Source organism: Globicephala melas, chromosome 6, assembly GCF_963455315.2.
Source record: "Globicephala melas chromosome 6, mGloMel1.2, whole genome shotgun sequence".
Classification (NCBI taxonomy): domain Eukaryota; kingdom Metazoa; phylum Chordata; class Mammalia; order Artiodactyla; family Delphinidae; genus Globicephala; species Globicephala melas.
In genome coordinates this window covers 76,532,609-76,555,614 of record NC_083319.1, presented here as the reverse complement: position 1 = coordinate 76,555,614, position 23,006 = coordinate 76,532,609, and the positions used below count along the sequence as shown (strand labels likewise).

Sequence of the window (23,006 nt, the reverse complement as noted above, 5' to 3'; positions counted from 1 at the left end):
CGTGACTCTATTTAGTAAATCAGACTGGCTTTCCTCCTAAATGATTTTATCATGCTTCAGTGACATCCACGTGGCTGAAGAGATGGTGGCTGTTGGTGCTTATTATAATAATGCTTATGACATTCTCAATATCATAAACACATTGCTTTCTTTAGTTTCAAAGGAAGACAGTATTGTTATGTTCACTAGATGTTGTGGATTCATTGATATAAATATATAACGATGAAATGATGTAAATGATAACTTGTCTTGAATGCAGTATTGCCATGTCAAAATGGTGGAATCAAATATAATCTCCCAGAAGCTGATTTGTTACGTGGAGTTTCCTTGGCAAACCAAACACCAGTGTCATTCTTCTCACTGAACGATCATCTTTTTTTAGCAGCAATGGTGTAGTGGAATTGGGGTCTCTCTCTATAATAGAATCTAATGCTACTTCCTAGTTGCAAACGTTTTGCCATCTCAAAACATTTTGCATTAATTTAATTTACATGTGTATAATCCACTACAACAGGAAATAAATTTACTCCAACCAATACTGATATGCTTCAATTCACCAGCTTGCAAAAATTATGTAATACATATTGTTTCTCTTGTTTCTTTGGCTCTCAGGAACCTCAGAGCTAATCCTGTGCTTAATTGCTGAAATCATCCTTATTTAACATAGAAAGAAGCATTTCTTTAAATCACGTGGTCTTGTTTTAATGGTCCAGTTAAATATGCCTTTTATAATTATAATTTTATATAATTAATTATATAAAAATTATATTTTATATAATTAAAGCAAATGCTTTGGGGACTAATCATAGAATAAACAATAAACATATTCATCTAATTGTGGCCTGTCAGATAGAGGGGAAAGATTACTATAGTTCTTTACAGAAGAGAAAACAGCTTAAACAATAAGCTTCCTTTATTACTTAAATCTAAGTTACTTCTGCAAATGTGTCAGATATTTCGTTATTTAAAATAGTGTAAAATAACAAAAAAATCTGTTCTCCATTCATACAAAAACACCAAGCAACTTTTTTCTGATGTGATTAAAACATTTTAAACATGCATTTAACAAGTCACCAAGGGTTTTTACACGACACAAAGCATCTAAAACACCAGTTACCTAGTTATTTAAGACTAATGAACTCATCGATGGATTTGTTTTTGCACAGTTTGCAAAAATACTATTCACTGTTAGATATAGATTATACTTTGACACTAAAAGAAATATGTTCTATAATGCAAATAAACAATGCAGGAATCACTTAGGTAAGATGCTCAACTGCCTTTATGATGGAGCAGTCTCATTGCCTGAGAGCCACGAGGAAATGGAGAAGCTGTTGACAGAGGCCAAGGTTCAGGGCCTCATAGACAAGTGCCAGGCAGGCCTATGAAACAAAACGAGCCTCGCTGCGAAGATTCTGATATCACCGCTTCCAAAGAAGAAGGAAAACTTACAGCAACTTCAAATGAGCTAGTTGTATAATTTCTGTATAACAGAAGTGGCAACGACTATTCACTTACCAACGTATCTGACAACACTTTGTTGAAAAACTTGTTTTGACAACCTGTCCCTGAGCTTTGGTGGAAGGTCGTATTCATAAAAGATGTTACTGAGGACAAATTTTGCTCTTAATCCTTTTAGGATCAAGGCTACAAGATGCTGGTTTTGTTATATGTTCATCCTCTGCACCACTGTGAAGAAACAGACCAAAGTAGAATTCCCTTAAGCCTGGACTTATGAAGAGAGACTGAATACTTTGCCCATTGAAGTCTAGGATAGCCAGGGATTTAATTATGCAATCCTAGAGTCCACAGATGGGGCAGCCAAAGACTCCACCATCTGGAGGAGGACGAGAACGGGGATAGCTTGTATTTATATCACGCACCTGGCCGCCGGGCTAAACACTACCACTGAACTGGCAGCAGACCTGAGCTGTACTCTCTACTGCCCAGCCACCCTGCTGCGCTCCTGGCAGGCTCCTGGGCACCTTTCCTTTCCACTGAGTCTAGAAATCATCTTTTAAAATGAGCCATATTACTAGTTTCCTTGTTTGCTTGATAAAACTTTTCTTTTAGTTCTGTCTTTACCCAAGGTGAATACATCTCCCCATTGATGTATAAGTCCATCTGAGTTCTCTTTTTTTCAAGTGAGAATACTTGGAGCCAGGGTATTTCAATTTTCAGAGGAAAAAGTGTGAATGGATGTAGGCTGTATATAAGACCTTTTCTGTGCAGTATTTTGTTGATGGTGTTTACTACCTTTTGGAAATATCTGTTCGTTCTTAACTAAGGAGCTGTTAAAAAATCCAAAATAGTTTAACAATTTTCAAGCCCCAACAAACTAGCTTTTGGAACTTATGCTTCTACGACTATGCAATATCTTCTTGTTTTGGCAAAAGTTCTTCCACTTGTGGTTTTGAATTTGGGCTTCTTGATAAATAGCTGCATCTCGTATCAGTGATGTGTAAGCAGAAGAGCCCTGTACTCCTAAAACTCTGTTTCTAGTGTTGCTTTTGATGCATAGCATTGTTTAAGGTGAAAGTCATTTGTGGCCTTGATTAATTCTTGGTCTGATTTTTGCAGAGACTCCCACATGTCCAGTTGGGAGTTTGGCTTTTATGATGGCATTAGGCTTCCTAAGATATAAGCTTTGAGTGACTGTTCAGCTCTGCTAATGGCTCCTTTCATGACTCTTGCATTTTTGATTGCTTTCCCATTCCAGGAACAAAATGCATTCCAGGAATTAAATCTGAGTTTGAGACTCTCAAACTGCTGTATCACAGGATTTATATTCTTATTTTTCATCCTTTTTCTTCATTAAACTGTACTTACCAAAGCCAGTGGATGCTCTGCCCTTTGCTTACAAATGAAATTTGTCCCCAAGCATGGCCTTCCACACCTCCAAGGGGTGCGGTTCACAATACGACTGGGGAATCTTGCCTATCTTATATCAGCCTTTGGTAATTCAGTAAATTCAGCCTCTGGGTCCTTGAAATAGAGTTTACAGATGAGATTATTGTAGTACATCATCTCTTCATACTACATGAAGTATCGCTTATTTCCCTGAAGATAAATCTTGCTTGTTTTATTTATCATAACTAACAAGTAATTACTGAATGCCCACTGTTGGTATTTAGTGTGACAAGTGCTGCAGACACTATCAGGTAGAAGATTATAGAGCAAAGAATACAGACTGAAACTGATTCTTTAAACCCTGAGACATTAACTACATTTTAAATATTAATAGAATGGCCAGGCTGGAGAAAGGTTTCTTGGTGTCCAGACACAAACATTTGCAGTGTTGGGAAGAGGAAAACTTCATCTTAGTAAAGCAATTTCCTAAGTAAAGCTATCCAGAAAGCTATCCAGATAAACACCCACAATATGGAGGTGGGATGAGGGAAAGATGGGCATTAGATTGAAAATGCTGAGTTCAACATATACTCTAGGAAAACAGTGAAGAGTGATATTTTGTATTTCTTTCTCAAAATTGGCACATCTCCTTAATATTGGGTGGCATTCACTTAATATCCACTTTTCCATAACATTGGGAATTTTCCTCACCTGTTCTAATTGAAAAATATGAAACCTGAGACCAAGTGAGTATCGGCAGATTAACAGTGGGGCGATTGATTTCCAAGAACCAATAGTGACTGAATGCTTACGAATATGCATTCTAATCTTGATGGGGTTAAGCAAGTTTTCAGGCAATGGCTCTGTGACTTTATCCTTAGAATTTCTTAATAGGGACTCTTCACATGAAACCATACATTTTCAAGAAAATAACTGGCTCAAATGTCATTTCAGATTCATAAGCCACGTCTCCAGTGCCATTTCACACATGAAGAATCAGTAATAGAATCATTTGGGGGATTATTTGTTCATACACATTTTAACTTGGAATCTTTTTCTTGGACAGTTTTTGAAAATAGGGTGTAAAACTATCTTTCTGGAATAGTTGAGATGGAGCTCTGATGGACTAGATAATCTCCATCCCTTTCAAACCATGCTTTTCATACTGTGATCTCTCTTCCTAAGCCATTTAGGAAACTCATTAACTTAAGCTTTGGTTGGTGTAATTACACAGTTGTGAAAGGGTGTATCTTGTACACTGTTCTTCTGTACTTTGTAAACAAGTCCTCTCTGTATCAGACAACTGAGAATGTATAACCATTACTTCAAAATAGCAGTTACAGAACAAGGCAAGCTTAAGCACAAATGAAAAGTACAAGTTGTCATTCCTTTAGTATGGATTTCTTGTAAAATGTATTTGTAAGCAGTTTGACTTAGTGGAGGATTAAAGAAAGAAAGAAAGAAGCTTTGAACCAAATGTGAAGATTTAAAGGTAATGAACCGTGACTGATGATAATTTTGGAGAAATAAAATCTGAGCTACATACTTAGGTTAAATATGAGTTGGTTAATTATAAATAGTTCATTATTTAGCAAGAGAACAGAAAAACAATTGTGCTCTTATCTAGAGATCACCTTAAATGTCTTTTCAATATATTTTTCCTTTAAATAAGCTGTAGTTTAGACTCTGAAATTGATTTTACTTTTTTTACAGACACCCACAAACACAATTTCACTTCTACCTACAGATGCTATCAGTGTAATACTGTAACATGGGTATTTTTGTGCTTTCTAATTCGATACATCTACCATGTTGATTTTACTACCTATTTTTTTTAACATTAAAATTTTAGAGTTCATTGTTAACATCAACCATGCTAGTAGGCATTTAAACAGGCTATCTGTGGTGATTCATATTCTCCGAAAATTTAAATTTCTTCCTAGAAATTTGAAAGTTATGTTAGCAGCTGGTTAACTTTTTTAATATACTTAAAAAAAATGTAGCTTTCATTGGGATCAAATATGTGAATTTTAGGAATTTGAGTTGCAGCACCTTGAAGTGAATATATATTACAATGGTACAACACTGGCTTTGGAGTCACAGAGAACTGGGCTTAAATCCTGACCCTATTACTTCCTGGTCATATGATCCTGAGCAAGTTAATATTAGTTTTTGATTAAAAGGTATACATTCCTTTCAAGGCATAGCTTGTAAGAGAAGTTGTCAAGATTCAGGGTATCTTATGGAACCCCATAGCAGTAGTGAGACCTCTTACCAGAAAATGAAAAGACACTAGAAATTTAGAAATTCAGGCAACTAAGGTGGTGTATCTGTTTTATCCTTCTACGTCTCCAGAACAATTTGGCCTATTTTGTAAAACATATTTGGAGGACAAAAGAGGACCACCCAAAGGGAGTGAGAGGGCAGTTAAAAATATCATCATGACCAGGGAAGAAACATAAAGAAATGACTACTACACATAACCAGAGCATCCTCATTTACCAAACAAGCATAAAATACCTTCTCTGTAAGGCTGTTGTGCGTGGGGATTAGTAGTGATATTTAGAAAGCATTTCTGAGCTGAGCACATAGTAGGTGCTCAATAAACAAGCTTTACTATCATTCTTCTTCTTGACTAGGAAGTAGAAGACCATGTAATTATTGCATAATCTGGCCTCAAAATTAACTGAATTCTTGATCTGCTGAGGAAACATGCAGTCTAATAGAAGTAATAGAGATTGTGCCTGAAGCAGAGAATATAATTAGTAGTTGTTAATAATTATGGATACCCATCCCTCCAAGCAAGTCAAACTCTACAAAAGATAGGAAAGATGCTAATGTAAGTGGAAGATCCAATTCTCACCTTAATGGAGCACAGTTCTGTTGGATCACGTGGTATATTATGAATAAATGAATGGCACAGGGCCAATAGAAAGGGTAAAATGTTTGTTTCCGTGAGGCAGGGCATGTGGAAGAAAGGATGTGCAGTTAAGAGATGGCTCTTTTTAAGACTTATAGAATTTATTGACTCCTTAACACGACTTCTAAAAGAATGTTCATGCCTTACTCTGAGAAATATTAAAATCAATTTTAAAATTACAAGAAATCCCCAAAAGTGTTTCACAGGAGATGTGTTTTAAAATTTACTAGGAGGCTCAATTTTAATTCAGTGTTTAGAAATGGACTTTATAAAATGTCAATGGCTGCAGTTTAACAAGATCAGATATTCTGAAATTCAAACCCTCTCCTACCACAAAACACCTAAATGCTGGGTAAATTAGAGCCAACAAACTTTGAAAAGCATTACTGAGTTCACAAGAATGTAAAGGAAGTCCTCCAGAACCACCACCACAACAAAAATCCTCACAAAAGATAAATAATACAATAAAAGTTGAAAATCTACTCAGAAGCCAAAGCTGCCTTAGAAGTGTGTCTAACCCAGAAACTTCCAAGCTTCACTGGTATCAACTCCACTACGGAATAGGACTTGAACTTGACAAGTGTATGATCTGAAGCTGAGACCCCTCCCATCCCCACACACACACATTAAGTCAGGTACTCAAAAATGACAATCTTCAACTGATAGGAATGCTTACCAAATGAACAAACCAAAAAAGCTGTCTATCTCTCTTGGAACTTGGTGGAAAAAATTAATATTCTTAAAATGAATAATCTTCCTTAATAATTAGTATCAATAGCTCTTCTATCATGGAGTCCTGAGATTTGAATTATACCATGCTCTCAACCTGTGAAACCCAATCCAAGAAACAACATTAAAATGTTTCCTAGTTGGTCACACTCCCCAGCTGGGGTTGCCAGATTTAGCAAATAGGATACAGGATACCCAGTTAAATTAGAATTATTTCTAATTTTCCTGTGTATATATACACAGAGATTTAAAAATCTTGTATGGGATATATTTCTATTAAAAACACCATTTGTTGTTTAGCTGTGTATCTAAATTGCATACCTTTTTGTAATACCATTTCCCTGAGATCTGGCTCTTCTTAACAGTTCCATATTTTGCACAATTTGCTTAAAAAAATTCTTGCAGTTACAGTCAACCTTCTATTTACATTGTAACGTAGCTCTATAGTGGTCACATGCAACTTATTTATTTTGTCCATTGAACATTCATTCATGAGAAAACATTAATATTATGAGCCAGTAGACTGAATATCTGTTTGCATAAAGTTAACAACTCTGAGAATTGTTCTTCAGATTTGATGTTTTGAAACACGAAATACCATCTTCAAGACATAACTTGCTTTTCCAGTGTTCCTCCGTATGTAGTGATCGATGGCTTTTAAAAATGTGCTCCAGTAACAAAAAACAGCATTGTCATGAGTTCTCATTTCCTTCCTCTTCATTTCATGAGTCCACATGTTCTCATACTGGTGATTATTTAATAATGCACATGTAAAAAATTAAATTCTTCAGAGGATGAAATCTAATCCAAACAAAAATCATGGCAAGGGCCATGATAATTATTCATTATGAGTTGAATCTTTCCTGTTCATAAGTCATAGTGTCCATTTTAATAACACCCCGATACTTTAAGGAATACATCTTTATTAGTTCTTTCTTTAACGCATTCAACAAGTTCTTTTAAGCAACAATACATTGATAACGGTGATTTTCTTTCAATTTACTAAAGAGATATTGAGAACTATGAACAAGAAATAAGTAGGCTTCACTCAATGGATTATTAAAAATCTTAACAAGAATTTGGGAGGCTCTTTTCTTCAGAATTAAAGTATGATTTTAGTGCTTCAAATAAATGGAGATGTCCCCAACTGCATCTGTTAAAGGGACCCAACAGGTTTTTGAATGTGGGAATTGAAGAATACTGAATATAAACAAAATCACAAAAATCCTTTAATTGCTCCCTTTGAGCAATTGAACAGAATAAATGATGAAGAGAAAAATTTCATCACAGTTAGTTCAATGTCAATAGGAAGAACATCAATACTGTTTCAGCAGTATAACACAGAACATGAGAAGGACAGCCAACATCTTCCACAAAATTATTCATATTTTGTTTCACCTTTGAATAAACATTGTCTGCACCTTTACATAAATACCCAGCAAATTTCAATTTGGATTATATCCACCAAAAGGTGTACATTTTTTTCTTATTAACTTCTAATTCAATAAAAGAGTCTCTGCAAAAAATTTACTATTGTTCCTGAAGTCTTACGTGGAAGGTTTTTCCTTGGAATAGCCTTATAAGCAAGGCTTTTTCAGGAGAAAAATATTGCACAAGCAAAGGGGAATTTTTTTTCCTACCTTGTGGTAACTTGTATCCATGGCTATAACATAAAAAGGTGAGGCATTTATATCTTTGATAATTTCTGTAAAAGTGAATGGAACTGTTGCATTTTTTATTTTTGTAGATTTCCTTTTGACACTTGAAAATTTGCTTGCAGTTTCGGAATCAGAAAATGCTTCTAGTAGAAGTATGTGTAGCCGTTTTAGCTGTAAAACTGGTGGTATACATGGCAGACAGCCATTACAACTTCTGCTTCTGTTATAACGTTATAACAACTTCTGTTATAACGTTACTTCTGAATTTTGTTAATTGCTTTTCTTCAGTACTAGTTGAGGAAATCATCTCTTCTGCTTAGCTGTATTATATGCTGACTTATATCTCACTTTCCATCTTTTGTTTATATTGACTAAACAGTTGTATCCTGCACAAATTTAAATTCTTTTTCTTCATTTAAATAATTGTCCAGTGTTTAAAATATTCATCACAAAATTTATGCTTGAATGTTGACAAGGTTTGTGTTGTGTTTATATATACACAAATAAAAATTTGATGATAGCAACAACTACCAGAATTGAAGGATTGAATATGATAATCTCATGTCAGTGTGTCATTTTGCCTGTAACTCACGTCCAATTCAAAACTAACCATAAACATAGGTGAATCATTGAAAGAGCTGTGAACTAATAATAATTGAACTTGATAGCTGTTGCAGACTCCTCATTGACTGCAAAGGAGACCTATCTTCATAAGGCACGGTCTCCTGTAATGATGCCCGATTGATTTTATGTAAATATTTTGGAAACCTGGCGCTCAGGGGCTGGGAGTCTGTCAGAAGCTGGAATGCTCAGGGCGTGGTGGATCTCAGCTGCCTTGCTGTGATCACTGGAGTAAAGTCCTATTGACGGCTGGCTTTTAGAAGCATGAGGGACAGGAGGCTCGCCTGATTGGCTGAGTTTCTCAGCACGTGAGAGCTGACCAGGAGTTATCTCTGACTAGACACTTTGGGCAAACAGTGGTGTTTTTATTCTTCAATATGAAAAATATGTACTTGTTGTTTGCAAGCTTCTCTTTTGATCTTCTCTCAAACTATAGGAGTTGTTCAGATCTTCAGTTGTGGAGATATAATTCTCAGGTAGTGTTGTCATTTGTCATTTAAGCACCACTGAACATATTTTGAAATATCTTTTATATTTTAAAATTATTTAATGAAAAGCTGAATGTAGGCCATTTCGGGTACCCTGACAAGCTCCCTAAAGAGCACAGGAAAAAATCATTAAATACAGAACATGTCGGGTATATATATAGGGGTTGGGGAAGAGAGAGGATAGGATATCTGGCAACCCACGTAGTAGGGACAACATGAAGATAATGTTCAGTGTATTTACAATTGTGTAACTGAAAGATTATAAAGCAAAATTAGCATAAAGTAGTGAAAAGTAGCACAGTGATGAGGACACACTTATAATGAGTACTTGTTAAAAATTAAATAAACATGGATTATAAAAGCTGACTTCCAGAAATAACATTAAATAAGTGAATACTTTTAAAGTGTTACCACCAGAAGGAAAACTGCCCTTGAAGTTATAGGAAACCTCTGTGTCTTAGTTGGCAGAATAGACGTACATATTTTTAATTTTATGTTTGTGTTTACATTATTAGCATCTATTATTATTAGCATCTATTCACAGAACTCCCTGTGACATACAATGCAACGGTATGAGAATTGACATAACTAATAATTGACATACATTAGAATGATCATAGATAAACTTTCCTTTGAAGTCCACCTGTATGTTGCTTTCAATATGTGTATGATTTCATTTACTGTGCTATTGGCATGAATCTTCGGTTGAGGCTTTTTGGATTTTCCTTTTTACGTTGTGAGTCATTTGATCTTTAAAATTTTTTAAAGAAAAAAGGCAAAAACACTGCAATCAGATGTTGTGTACCCACAGGCATTCAAGTTTCTCCTTTAAAATTTGTACCTTTAGGAGGTGGGTTTGACTCCCATGTGAAATTAAGTGGTGAGAGCGTCAGTCCTTGGTGAACAAACACACACATACACAGAGAATATTTCCTCACTCAAGGAAACTTCAGGAATATATATGTTGGGTAGAAGGTTCCAAGTGGCAAAACAACTAACATTCATTGTAAGAACTTATCCGCAAATGCCAGCCGTCCAAGTTCCCTCCCTCTTCTTACTGCCTTACTAGTCACATGGTGCAGCCTTCAGTACTTAAGCACAGAGGAGTCAACACTTAAGCACAGAGGAGCTATGTTGCTGCCATTTCTGTCTCCCAATCCAGCAACTGAATTGACTTCTTCATTTATTTAGGGTGTCTAAGGGGCAGCAGAAATTTATTTCGTTTAAGAGGAAAAGAATGTTTACTTTATAAAAGGTTAAAATGTCACTCCAGGAGCATCCTTAAGCACTGCTGCTGAGAGAAAAATACCAGTATTTGGAGTGTCAAAGTGAGTCATCGCTCAGCTTGCTTCTTGAATTCCCAAATTGTTTTCCTTTCTTACTGCCCAGAGCTTGCTGAATGTTGATCATCAAAATATAATAGAGATATCTTTTCCTGTATCCTCCCATAAAGGACTGTTTGAATGTCAAAGTGCTGGGCATTCTTGACCTTAAACACGCTGGGCACCTCCATGGTTTCAGCCAGCAGTAGAACCACACAACATTCTCTTTCTTCAGTTAACGTGTCACTATTTCCCCATGATAGCAGAGATTTTATACCAAAAACAGCAAGTGGTCAAGAGCTAAAATAGACTTACCAGCATGGTCCTTCTATAGAGATCTCTGATATGTAGGGTATCTATTCCGTGTGTGTGTGTGGCAGGGGGGAGGTTGTCGTGGCCAATGGCAATTGGTATAAAAGGATTGCGTCCATTTAAAAAACATGGAGACATTACTGAAGTAACTTTTAAGGCTTTGCTAACATTGTAGTAAAGGTTTATTTTATGGCTTTTTTATCTGTGACTTGGAGGATAATTATAAAGAGAGTGGCTGTTCCTCACAGATGGTAACACTAAAAGTAATGTTCAGAAACTTTACTTGTTGGATTTAACCCTTTGCTGTCCTAAGATATTTTGAAGAATTGAATTCTCAGCTAGTACACAACGTTCTACCCGCTCTGAAACCCCTCTCCCTAATTACTAGGTTCATGAAAGCAAAGAAACAAGGTTTGATGAATGATTCTCTTCCTTGTGGTTCAAAGACATACCCCCATCTGTACCGCTTCTTTTGCGATGGCAACCAGACCATGGATTTTCACGTGTTTATCTATCTTATGAAAGCCAAGACCAGCTCTACAAACCTCAAGTGAATCTGAGTAGTGTTGACTGCCTGCCCAGCTTCACAGAAGTGACTTTTGGGTGAGGCATGATCATATGTATAATGTGCTCTAGCACGTCCCTCTCCGGCTTAGAAGACTGAGTGATATCTAGTATGCTTGGAATTTTTTGACTCTTCATCTCCTACCATACCATTCTCCTCTTCTCCCCTAAACCAATTCACCATTATTTTTGGAAAAAAGAATATTGGGGAATCCAGTACAGTTCAGCAAAATCTTCACATTGAAATGGGCCTAGAGGAGAGTCAACAGTGAAGAACTAGGCCCACTAATGTTCTTGAAATATATTGCCTCTCACTTCGGCAGCCTTTGTGGTTTTTGTTATTGCTTGATTTATTAAAATATATTAACCCAGTGACTTGGGGAGTTTATATAATAGCTTGGGCAAAATAACACAGTTGTTAAAAATCTCCGGACTGTTTTCCAAACTTTGTTTCCAATCGTACCTCGCAAGTGTGACTCGTAGATGTTATTTACTACTTATTCTCACAAATTTCCTTTCATAGGTTCACAGCTTAGTATAGTAGACGACCAACAGCAGAGTGTTGTTTTGTCCGTGATTAATGGCCAATATGGTTTCATTAACACTAACAGAAAATGGGTATAGTTTTACATCATTACTCTTCACTCAAAAATATGTCTTCTTAAACCCCTCCAGTGAAATACCTATTTTTCTCAGGGGCTAAGGGAGTAGGGCCAATGATAAAAGCATCAAGTAGATGCCAGGAGTCAGGAATAAGAAGACTCACAATAGATGATGCTAATTCTCAGGGTTCTCACCTTGTCCAGGCCCTTGACTTAATGTGGTACATCCATAAAGGATGGATAATCAAATTGAAGCCCCTAAATACTGTGGGAACTGTTGAGAGGAGCTTTTATTATTTAAACATTGACTTACCAATAAATGCACCATAATAAAATACATCCCACTAACTTTGTTCCATCTTACCTTAAATGTATTCTTTTTACTGTACAGTTATGTGATGTCATTTTCAGATGGTATCATTTAGAAGTAATACCGTAACTGGGAAACAAACAACGTCTTAATCTCCAAGCCACACTGGAGATCTCAACTTAACCTATTATACTCACTTTTTAAACATAGGCTATGTCTGCATTTAAACAAAGTATGGATTTGTACGTATTTTTCCTAAAATAGCTTGTTGACCTTCAGGGAGAACCGGCAAGTCAGAGTTAAGGTTATACTGAGGAGTGTTAATTAGCATTCACCAAGAAGCCTAAGGAAGACAAAGATTGATCTTTGCACTTCGAGTGGAGTAGTTGGTTTTCACGGAATTTATAACTATAATGTCCGATAACAAAAGGACATTCTTCTAATTTAAGTTAAAATGGTTTCTTTTTCAGTTAGGAACACGCACTCATTTAAAAGCGAGGAAATTGTTTTTCCTAGTCACCAATACTGTTTATAAATTGGGCTTTGGGAGGAAAGTCTTATTTGTGACCAATAATTATGCAGTACAAAATCAACAGAAAAAGATAGTATAAAAGAAGTTTCTATAATAACATTAAGTGATGTTTAATCTCTAAATATAAAGGCAGTGTACAATACTCATACTCTGAAATTAAAGAATCACCTACAGGCAAAGATTAATTAGATAAATTTAATCCCATTCCTAAGCCAGACTCTGGAATGTATGAGAGCTGCTTTTGCGCAAAAGCAGAATCTGAATTCGCTACCACCCTGACCACCCCCAACCCCCAGCTCTGTACACCAACCTCGAGCCATTCGAGAATCAGTCCGTATGCTTTGGACACACTTCTTTTAGGATGTGGTTCAAAACCCGTAGCTTGGAACCAATTGCTCCTCAATTGTGTGTAGATTAACTTTATAAGCCCCCTCTTGCATCATTACTTTCCACTAAGAGTCAAAGTTCTTACCATCTCCTGAATGTAGAGCAGACCCTAAGGTACCTTTCTGCCCCTTTGTCTGCTGTTTCTAGTGCCAGGAATTCCTCTCCCTCCTCTTCACCAGAAGAAAACCTTTGTTTCTTCCATAGGCTATTGACACCTTCTCGGTAAAGCCTTAATCAGGTTCTCCATTCAAAATTAGCTGCCATTTTCTTTGTGTTCCCATAGCAGCTGGGTGAAAATCTGTTCACAAGTTTGTCACTCCAATTAGACAATGAATTCCTCAAAAGGAAAAATTGATAATCATTGTCTCCATATTGCCCTGTGTTATTTGGCATTTATTGGTTCTATTTTACTTTGAGGAATAAATGAATATTACACCTAGTTTATCTTGTTTTTTAAATGATGTTCTTTATGTGCAAGATTTAATTATGAAAATATTTTACAGTCCAAAAATATTGGAAAAGTTTTAGGACTCAACTTCTTTGTTATATTGGGTGGTCTTGAAATATCATTTAAAAAGACTTTGTGCTTCATTTTTATTGTATTTTTCTCTAGATTATTGATATGTAATTGATATATAATATTGTGTAAGTTTAAGGCATACAAAGTGATGAGTTAATACATGCATATATTGTGAAAAGATTACCAAAATAAGGTAGTCATCACTTCCGATAGTTACCATTTTGTGTGTGCGTGGTGGGGGTGAGAAGCCCAGGATGTTAAACACATTGCCTTATGTTCCTCAGATACATAGAGATCAAGCAGGGATTTGAATTCAGGTGTTATGACTCCTAGTTCGGAGTTATTTCAGACCTTTCTTAGGGAATGTTTGTAGAATTCATGTTACCATCTCCTAAAAACTCAATATCTGCCTATGTAGGGTTGCAGTGAATAGGTCTGGGATAGTCAACTGAGTAGGAAAAAAATAATGGATAAAAGGTTGGGTTCTCTTCAAGGTGATTTCCCAAGAATGTGTACTTTCATCCAGTTTTTCACTGCACCATTAGCTTTGATAAAATGTACACATTCATTGGTTCAATAACTAGGAACCAAAAACCACACACAAGCAGCAGCCACTGTTGAACACAAAACACGCCATAGTCAGCATTAGATTTGAGTCTGCGAAGAGCAGTGACTCCCTTAGGGCATGTGCTGACACACTGTAACTTGTGTATAGAAACTTGTTTCTCAATGTATAGAAACAAAAGGCTGAGATGTAAAGTGGTTTCTAGCCATTTGGGTAAGTCACAAGTTCCATTTAGAATTTGATGAAAATTATGTACCTTTTCTCAGACCTAAAGTTGTTTTTGGAATTCACATTATTGTGCAAGTTAAATTTAGCATATAATTACTGGGGGTAGGTCTGTCCCATACAGCATACCCATAGTGAGCCTCAGTCTCTCTCTCTCTCTCTTCTCTCCCTGTCTCTCTTTCTCTTTCTCTCTCACACACACACATACCACACTCACTCACAAGCACATATTCATTTTCCACTTTGTGACCATAGTTCAGGCTTAAAAGTCTGTAGTGAAAGTTACATTACATTCTATCTGCCTGTGATTTTTATATAAAGATCAGATTTTCATTATCTGTCAGTCAATCAAAGGGGCTTTTAGTCTGTGAAGATTATCTTTTTAATTTTTATGTCAATAGTGATTTTAAGAAATTAGCAATTTGGGGGAAATAGCTGACTACTTCTCTTCTAAATTGAATCTTCATTTTAAAAAATTCTTCTATTATGTGCATTTCTCATTTTGTTTTATTCATGAAAAATCATTGGCTGTTGATGTAATACTTTAACATCAAAAAGTGGATGTTTATAAAGGTTTGCAGTCTATTCTTTATTTTCATATTTTATTTGTCAAGTAAATGGTTCATCTATTTTCTCATTCCCAGAATATAGGTAGGAATTGCTTATTATACTTGAGAAAAACAAATAATAAAATATCCAAAAAAATACCTCTGCCATAATTATTTCTGGCTGTAAAACTAGCTTATACATCATGGTAGCTCCTAACAGAAAACAATAATGTGAGAAAAAGTTTCAAGTGCATAGGGCCTATGACCTTTCACATTATAGTGTTCAGGGAAATAGACATGTTTCTGCAGTATATTTGGGGATGAATGTTGGCAAATTCTTGTGAAATTCAAGTCTTGTGTAATTAGAAACTTAATTGTAGTGTTTGGAGTGTGTTTGAATCAAATTTTGAGGTAGCACAGCTGTACTATAAAGTTCCCTTAGTGGACTTCTAGAATTTTGGTGTAAAGGTCCTTCTTGTGAATTTCAATTGATTTCCGAGATGGGGTAGAATTAGTGTATACATGTAAAGAATTTCATTTGGTGGATAATAAAGAGTAAATCTGAAGGAAATTCCATTTATAGGTCAATAATCTGGATTTTTTTCTGAGTTGCCTTGATTTCATTAAGCTTAATTAAGATTGTTCAGCTTTTACTGTGTCATTATTCTTTACTTGAAACATAATCTATTCAGTTAGTTCTTCAGAACAGGAAAATAAATTCCTGCAACTATTTTACCAGCAAATATTGAAAAAAAATTGATATGGAATATACTTTTAGGATATGAAAGCTGTGGAATATGCAGAATAAGATCAAATACAATGACTTTGTCTTGAATCATTGACAAGGAGGTTTAGTTTACTTAGTCAGTAAAATAGCATCTTTATTAAGTAATCTTACTTTCAAGGACATCTCAAATCATAAATTCCAAAGGACAGTGTTATATTGAGTGTCTTGGGTTCCTTGAATAAAGGTAATGTATTTTTCTTGTAGAGGTTATTAGAATTCAATTATTGCACTAAGTATTAGGGATAAGTTATGCAGAGCAGTTCTCAGGAAGCTGTTGGATGGAAGTTACTATCAGAGAGCCCTCCACAGAGAAGGATGAATCACAGAACGTTTTGCTCTTCAAGAACACTGGTAGAAAGATACCTTCATTCTCCCTTAAAGCCTTCAATTTTGAATTTGGCTGAAGGTCAGCTGATATATAATCATAACCATTTGAGGTTATCATACCTGTTGCTTTGTGCCTTAGGACGTTAGACTTAAAAAAAAATAATGGCAGTTTGTATGACCCTGCCTTTGATGACTTTTGACTATATTACAAAGCTATATACTACATATATATTGCAAAGCTATAGCAATCAAAGCAGTATGGTATTGGCATAAAAATAGACTCATAGTTAATGGAACAGGTTATAGAGTCCAGAAATAAACCCATGCATATATGGTCAATTAATTTGCAGCAAAGGAGCCAAGACTATGCAGTGGGAAAATGAAAGGACTCTCTCTTCAATAAACGGTGTTGGGAAAACTGAACAGCCATGTGTAAAGAATGAAACTATACTACTATCTTGTATCATACACAAAAAAATTATCTCAAAATGGATTAAAGACTTGAATGTTAGACCTGAAACCATAAAACTCCTAGAAGAAAACACAAGTAGTAAGCTCCTTCGTAGTGGTTTTGGCGATGATTTTTTGGATCTGACTGCAAAAGCAAAGGCAACAAAAGCAAAAATAAATAAGTGGGACTACATCAAACTAAAAAGCTTCTGCACAGTGAAGGAAAGCATCAACAAAACGGAAGGACAACCTATGGAATGGGAGAAGATATTTGCCAATAATATAATAAGGGGTTAATAACCAAAAACATATAGAGAACTCATACAACTTAATAGCAAAACCAACCAAACGAAAAAACAATCTGATTAATAAATGGACAGAAGATCTGAACAGACTTTTTCTAAAGAAGACATATGTATGACCAAAAGATACATTGAAAGATGCTCAACATCACTTATCACTGGGGAAGTGCAAATCAAAACCACAGTGATAGCACCTCACACCTATCAGAATAGCCATTATCAAAAAGACAAGAAATAAATTTTGGCGAAGATATGGAGAAAAGGGAACAGTTTTGTAATGTTGGTGGGGATGTAAATTGGTCCAGCCACTATGGAAAATAGTTTGGAGATTCCTCAAAAAATTTAAAATAGAAATATCATGTGACCAAGCAATTCTACTTCTAAATATTTATTCCAAGAAAATGAAAACACTAACTCCTAACGATATATGCACCCCCATGTACATTGTGACATTATTTACAATAGCCAAGGCATGGAAATAACCTACGTGTCCATCAATGGGTGACTGGATGATGAAAATGCAATATACACACACACACACACAATGAAATGTTTACCATAAAAAAGAATGAAATCTTGCCATTTGCAACAATATGGATGAACCTCGAGGGTATTATGTTTCGTGAAATAAGTCCGACAGAGAATGACGAATTTCGTATGATCTCACTTAAATGTGGAATCTAAAACAAACAAACAAAAACCAAGCTCACAGACACAAAGAACAGATTGGTGGTTACCAGAGGCAGAGGTTGGGAGGTGAGAGAAATGGGTGAAGGTGAATAAAAGGTAGAAACTTCGAGTTAAAAAACCATTAATTTACAGCATGATGACTGTAATTAATAGTACTGCATTACATACTTGAAAGTTGCTAAGAAAGAGAGTACAGTCACCCCTTGGTAACCACAAGGGATTTGTTCCAGGACCTCCTGCAGGTACCAAAACTCACAAATGCTCAAGTCCTTTATACATATAAAATGGCATAGTACAGTTGGCCCTCTGTATTTGTAGATGTGGAACCTGTGGATATGGAGGGCTATCTGTATGTCTTAAAGGTCCTTATCATAAGAAAAAAAATTGTAACTATGTATGGGAAAGGGTTCACTAGACATTGTTGTTATCATTTTGCAATATATACAAGTATCGAATTATTAGTTGTACACCTGAAACAAATATAACATTATATGTCAATTATACCTCAAAAGTATTAATGACAGTTTGTATGATCCTGCCTTTGATGACTTTTGACTGTGGAAGAGTAACTGTGTGCATGCAAGTTGAATCTAGGTAGAATAAAGGAGTCAGTAAAGCTTTATGCATCCGAAGATTGTCCCTAAATTTGACACTTTATAAATCAATTCCTTTTGATGAAATAAATATTGCCTTGAGAGATATAATCCAAGGATAGTGGCAAGCTATTTGTGTTTTATATAAAATATGACTTAATTAGATGTTTTCCTTGTGGAATTAAGATCTATGAAGATAGAACACTGTGTATCATAAGTCTGGAGAGGAAATAATCTTGGAAAATGATGACTGAAGGAGGGACCTACATGCAAAGAATAGAGTTTACCCAGGTGACAGATGATGCAGAGTCAGTCTAGCTTACATAGCCTTCTTGTAATTTTCAAGTCGCATGTGAGGGACAACTGTGATTATAGCACTCTCGCATGCCAAGCTCTCACACCACGAACTATCTTATAGTTCACTGTACAAAGCAAAAATTTGAAAATAAAATGCAAAGTGGGGGTAAATTAGCTGACCATGGCCAGTACACTGACCTCGTCCTTTATGAGTAATGACTCCATTCCTAATCCATGATGTTAGTGACATTGTCTCGATTGCTGCTGTGTTCTCAACACATAGAACAATGTCGCATAACAGGGAGTTTTAAATATTCCATGAATGATGAGACAAACCCACAATAAATAAAATAATGACTTTTCTAATCTGTGCCTATACAAAATGTTAATCTATATGGAGTCAATAATTGAAAGCCATAGGTGGTATGTGGCTTAAATCTTGAATCCACCACTGAACTGGCGTCATGAATTTACACAATTTATTTAACTTCTTTGAGTCTCAGTGTCTTAGTTTATATAATGTGACTGGTGATCATTCCCATTTTACAGGATCATTTTATGAATTAGAGATTATGAGTGTCTGGTGTAAGAGGGCTCTCAGCATGTGGCAGTGATTATAGTTATGTGTGTGAGTTTATGAAGTGTTTCTTATTAGCAAATCTCGGTATGAGGAATGTTTTGCTCTGTATGAACAACCAAGCCGGTGTATGGAAGACGAGTAATTAAAACCATCTGTGTTACTAGATTTTCAACCTGTTCATTCTGGAAAAGAGAACCTTGAAAGGATTACTTTTACTTTCATTTCTGTCAGCAGCTATTAGGAAACTAACTGATCGGTGAACTTACAAAGTTTTGAAAAGATGTTTATTTCCCTCACCCCTCCTGTCCAAAAGGAAAATATTTGAACACATAAGTGGTCGTGAGAGTATTTCTTTATGATACCTTGAATCGATACAGCTTCTTTCTTCCAAGTTGCTCAGATGACTCCACCCATCTCATCTCATTTATTCCTCTCATAGTCTTCTAACCTTCCAATGATACATTCTGGCTTATCTGGATTTATGAATCTAATATACTCAATTCGTATTTTTTCCATTTACTTTATCGTTTTGAATTTATTTTTCTTATTCTCTTTTTTCAATTGTATATCACTAGAACTTTTTCTTCAGCTGGTTAGAAGCTACAACTTAAAATTAAGGATCTTGTTAAGCACGTTGTAGTCTACATGCTAGTGAATATCATTCACGTTCTTGTCTACCTAGAAACAAACTAGGCAACCTTTCTAAAAAATGGCACCGCGATGGAAGAAAACCTGGCTTTATGACATGAAAAACAATTGAGAAATACTTCAAAATGTTTGTCCTAATGTTTAGCCAAATCCAATGGTAAATCATACTGATTGTTAACGCTAAACCATAAAAAACCTGACTAGTAGATGCAGTTTTGTTTTTGTGGTAGATATGCTAAGGCAGAGGGCAACAAAAGCCCCCATTGCTAATCCTCAGGTATAAATTCAGTCTCTTATCCCATGGGGAGTTTTGTGTAAACTGCTTCAGTGGCCTGATTCGAAGAAGTTGTATGTGCTATAGGCTGAATGTTTGTGTCCCTCTCAAATTCATGTTGAAACCTAATCCCCAGTGTGTTGGTAAATGGCAGTGGGGCCTTTAGGAGGCCTTTAGAACAGGATTGGGGCCTTTATAAAGGAGACCTCAGATAGCTCCCTCACCCCTTCCACCATGTGAGGACACATGGGAACAACCACCATCTATGAAACAGGAAGAAGGTCCTCACCAGACATTAGATCTGCCAGTGACATGATCTTGGACTTACCAGCCTCCAGAACTGTTGAGGTATAAATGCTGGTTGTTTAAGTCACCCAACCTATGGTATTTTTGTGATAGTAGCTTAAACACTAAGACACATGCTTCTTTATTTATTTATTATTTTATCTTTGTACCTGAGCACTTTACTCCTTCTTTACCACGTAATTCAAGAAATGTTAAGTATGTCTCATACCATAGGTCTATTTAATACTAATGTTCAGGTTGCAGTGCCAGTGTCTTTAATAACTGAGGAAAAAATAATGTTAGCATCTCAAATAAACAGAGTTCCATAATAAATGTGATATGGTGGAAATTATCTAAACCATAATCTGTTTGTACAGTTGTGAGAAATAGTAGGTGATAGTAAAGCCAATTACTAAGATTTTGTGTCTATCATTATGTTGTCCTATAAGTCAGTGATGCCCACAGGAGCTATCAAAATGTTTATGATTCTTTGTTCCTACACTAAATGGCCTTGGATATCAGTTTTTTGAGTATTTATTTTCCCTGCTTGCTATAGTCTCCCTTTGTTCAGTTTTGTCCATCATCATTGGTTTATTCACTAGTCCCACTACCCACTTTCACTGGCTGGTCTGTAGGAGTCCTCCACTCTCTTGTGATTTTCTGAATCAACTATTTTGTGAGATGAAAAATCAGCTTTACTTGTTAAAGTAGACTATAAGATAGGAGGAGGTTCAGTGTTAGAACTAGGTGACTAGGGAAAAGTAAAGCCCAGATACCTCCCGTGTTTCTAATCTACAAACACTTAATGGCTCTTTTTAAATGGCAAAGAATATTGAATATAAAATGACCATTGGAATATAGACAACTTTACAGATCAGTTATGTTTATTGTTTTCTCTGTGGGGTTGCTTCAGATCATTTATAAAGAAGAATCAATAAAGAAGTAATGCATTTACTTACAAAAGGAACATTATTTAAAACTGGAGGATTAGAGCCAAAAATGATATTATCAGCTATTGGTTTTGCACAACTAAGGATTAAAGTCGTAACTTTTAAAGTGTTGGCAGCAAGGAACTATCAAAAAATTTTTAGACGAAACGTGCCATTTCTGTATAAACATCAAACATTTTATTTTAGGTGCAAGATGTTTTTATTGAAAGAAATGAAGTGATTTCACCCATTTATGTTAAAAGCTATGCCACGCATGCCGTATCCTTTACTTGTTTATTTGTTACAAACTACTTTCATTATATTAGCCAATCAGCCAGGTTGGAACTTAATTTTTTAGAATTGCACTCCTTGCAGGCACTTCTGAAAATAAAAGTGTCAGCTTATTAAGATTTTTAGGCCTAAACCATCAATTACGCCAAATACAACATCTGAGGGAGCAGTCTTCTAGAATGTTGTCATCTGCACGCAAATGCATGTGACATTATACCAATGGTATAAGATCACACGCTTATTTAGCAGTTGAAAGGCCTTTGCTTCCATGTCCCAGAAGGTGGGTGTCTTATGTGACACAGTAGATATGTTCCTGAAAAGTTGTATTAAAATTGATTTATGGCAAATTCTACTAACTGTGTGACCCTGGGACAATTGCATCACCAGAACTGTTCAGTAAGCAGCTGAAGGTATAAGCCATGCTCGCTGATAAAATCTTAAAACACTGCTGTCCTATAGTCTTAAGCCTCTAAAAGCCTCTCCCCCAGTAATTTCCTGGCTATCTCATTTCTTCATAGAACCCCTTGAATCTCCCCAAGCTTTAGGAAATAAGGATCAGGGGACCTTTAGGACCCAGTTCTCTTGCTAAGGCCAGTTCCATTCTGATAGGTTGATGCCGGAGTACTTGTTAAGTAGTTTGATGATCTCCTCAGCTTGCACCTTCTCTGGTTCTCAGTTTCCTTCTTGTAAATGAAAAAGCTGGACAAGATGGTGTTTTCTTGCAGTTGCAAAATAAATAAATAATGTGAACTATATTTTGTTATTTAGAAATACATATCGAGTGCCTATAATGCATTGGCTTTCTGAGAAGAGAACAAAGTTATACAGCTGTCCTGGCACCCTCTCCTTTCCTTCCTCCCCCTCCTTCTTCTTCTCTCCTCTCTCTCTCTCTCTGTTTCTCCTCCTCCCTCCTTCTAAATTAGTAAGAAAATAATCATTTTACCTAGATTTCTTTAAAACAGCGGTGTCAGAATTAGCCTGTGACTATTATAAACAAAATTCAAAAGAGTTCAAATGAGGTAGAGATCATTTCTGACTGGAATATATAAGAGAAGGGGTGGAGAAAGTGAAATGTAATCTGAACCTTGAAGAGGTATGAGATTTGGGAATGTAAATTTGGAAGGCAGACAAAAAGTCAGAGCTTTTCCACTTGGACGGAGTGGTTTAATCCCGGAACTTGCAGGCAGATCTGTACATTGGGATTTAGGGGTAGATATACAGCAGTGCTAGGTAATAGGACTGTGTACTGATGGACACTCTGCTATGTCCAATACAATAGCCCCTAGCCACAAGCGGCTGTTGAGGACTTGAAATATGGCTAGTGCAGCAGAGGAACTGGATTTTTAATTTTATCTAATTTAAACTTAGACTTGAAACACGGCAAGTGACAACTGTATTAG

At 35.9% G+C, this 23,006-nt stretch overlaps 1 protein-coding gene and 1 pseudogene across 8 annotated transcripts in view; both read left to right on the top strand.

The window, feature by feature from the left end:
• LINGO2 (leucine rich repeat and Ig domain containing 2) overlaps nucleotides 1-23,006 on the top strand; it is a 1,190,714-nt gene that overhangs the window by 589,388 nt on the left and 578,320 nt on the right. The gene's annotated exons all lie outside the window — the stretch shown is intronic.
• On the top strand, nucleotides 1,269-1,912 carry LOC115838992 (BTB/POZ domain-containing adapter for CUL3-mediated RhoA degradation protein 3-like; annotated as a pseudogene).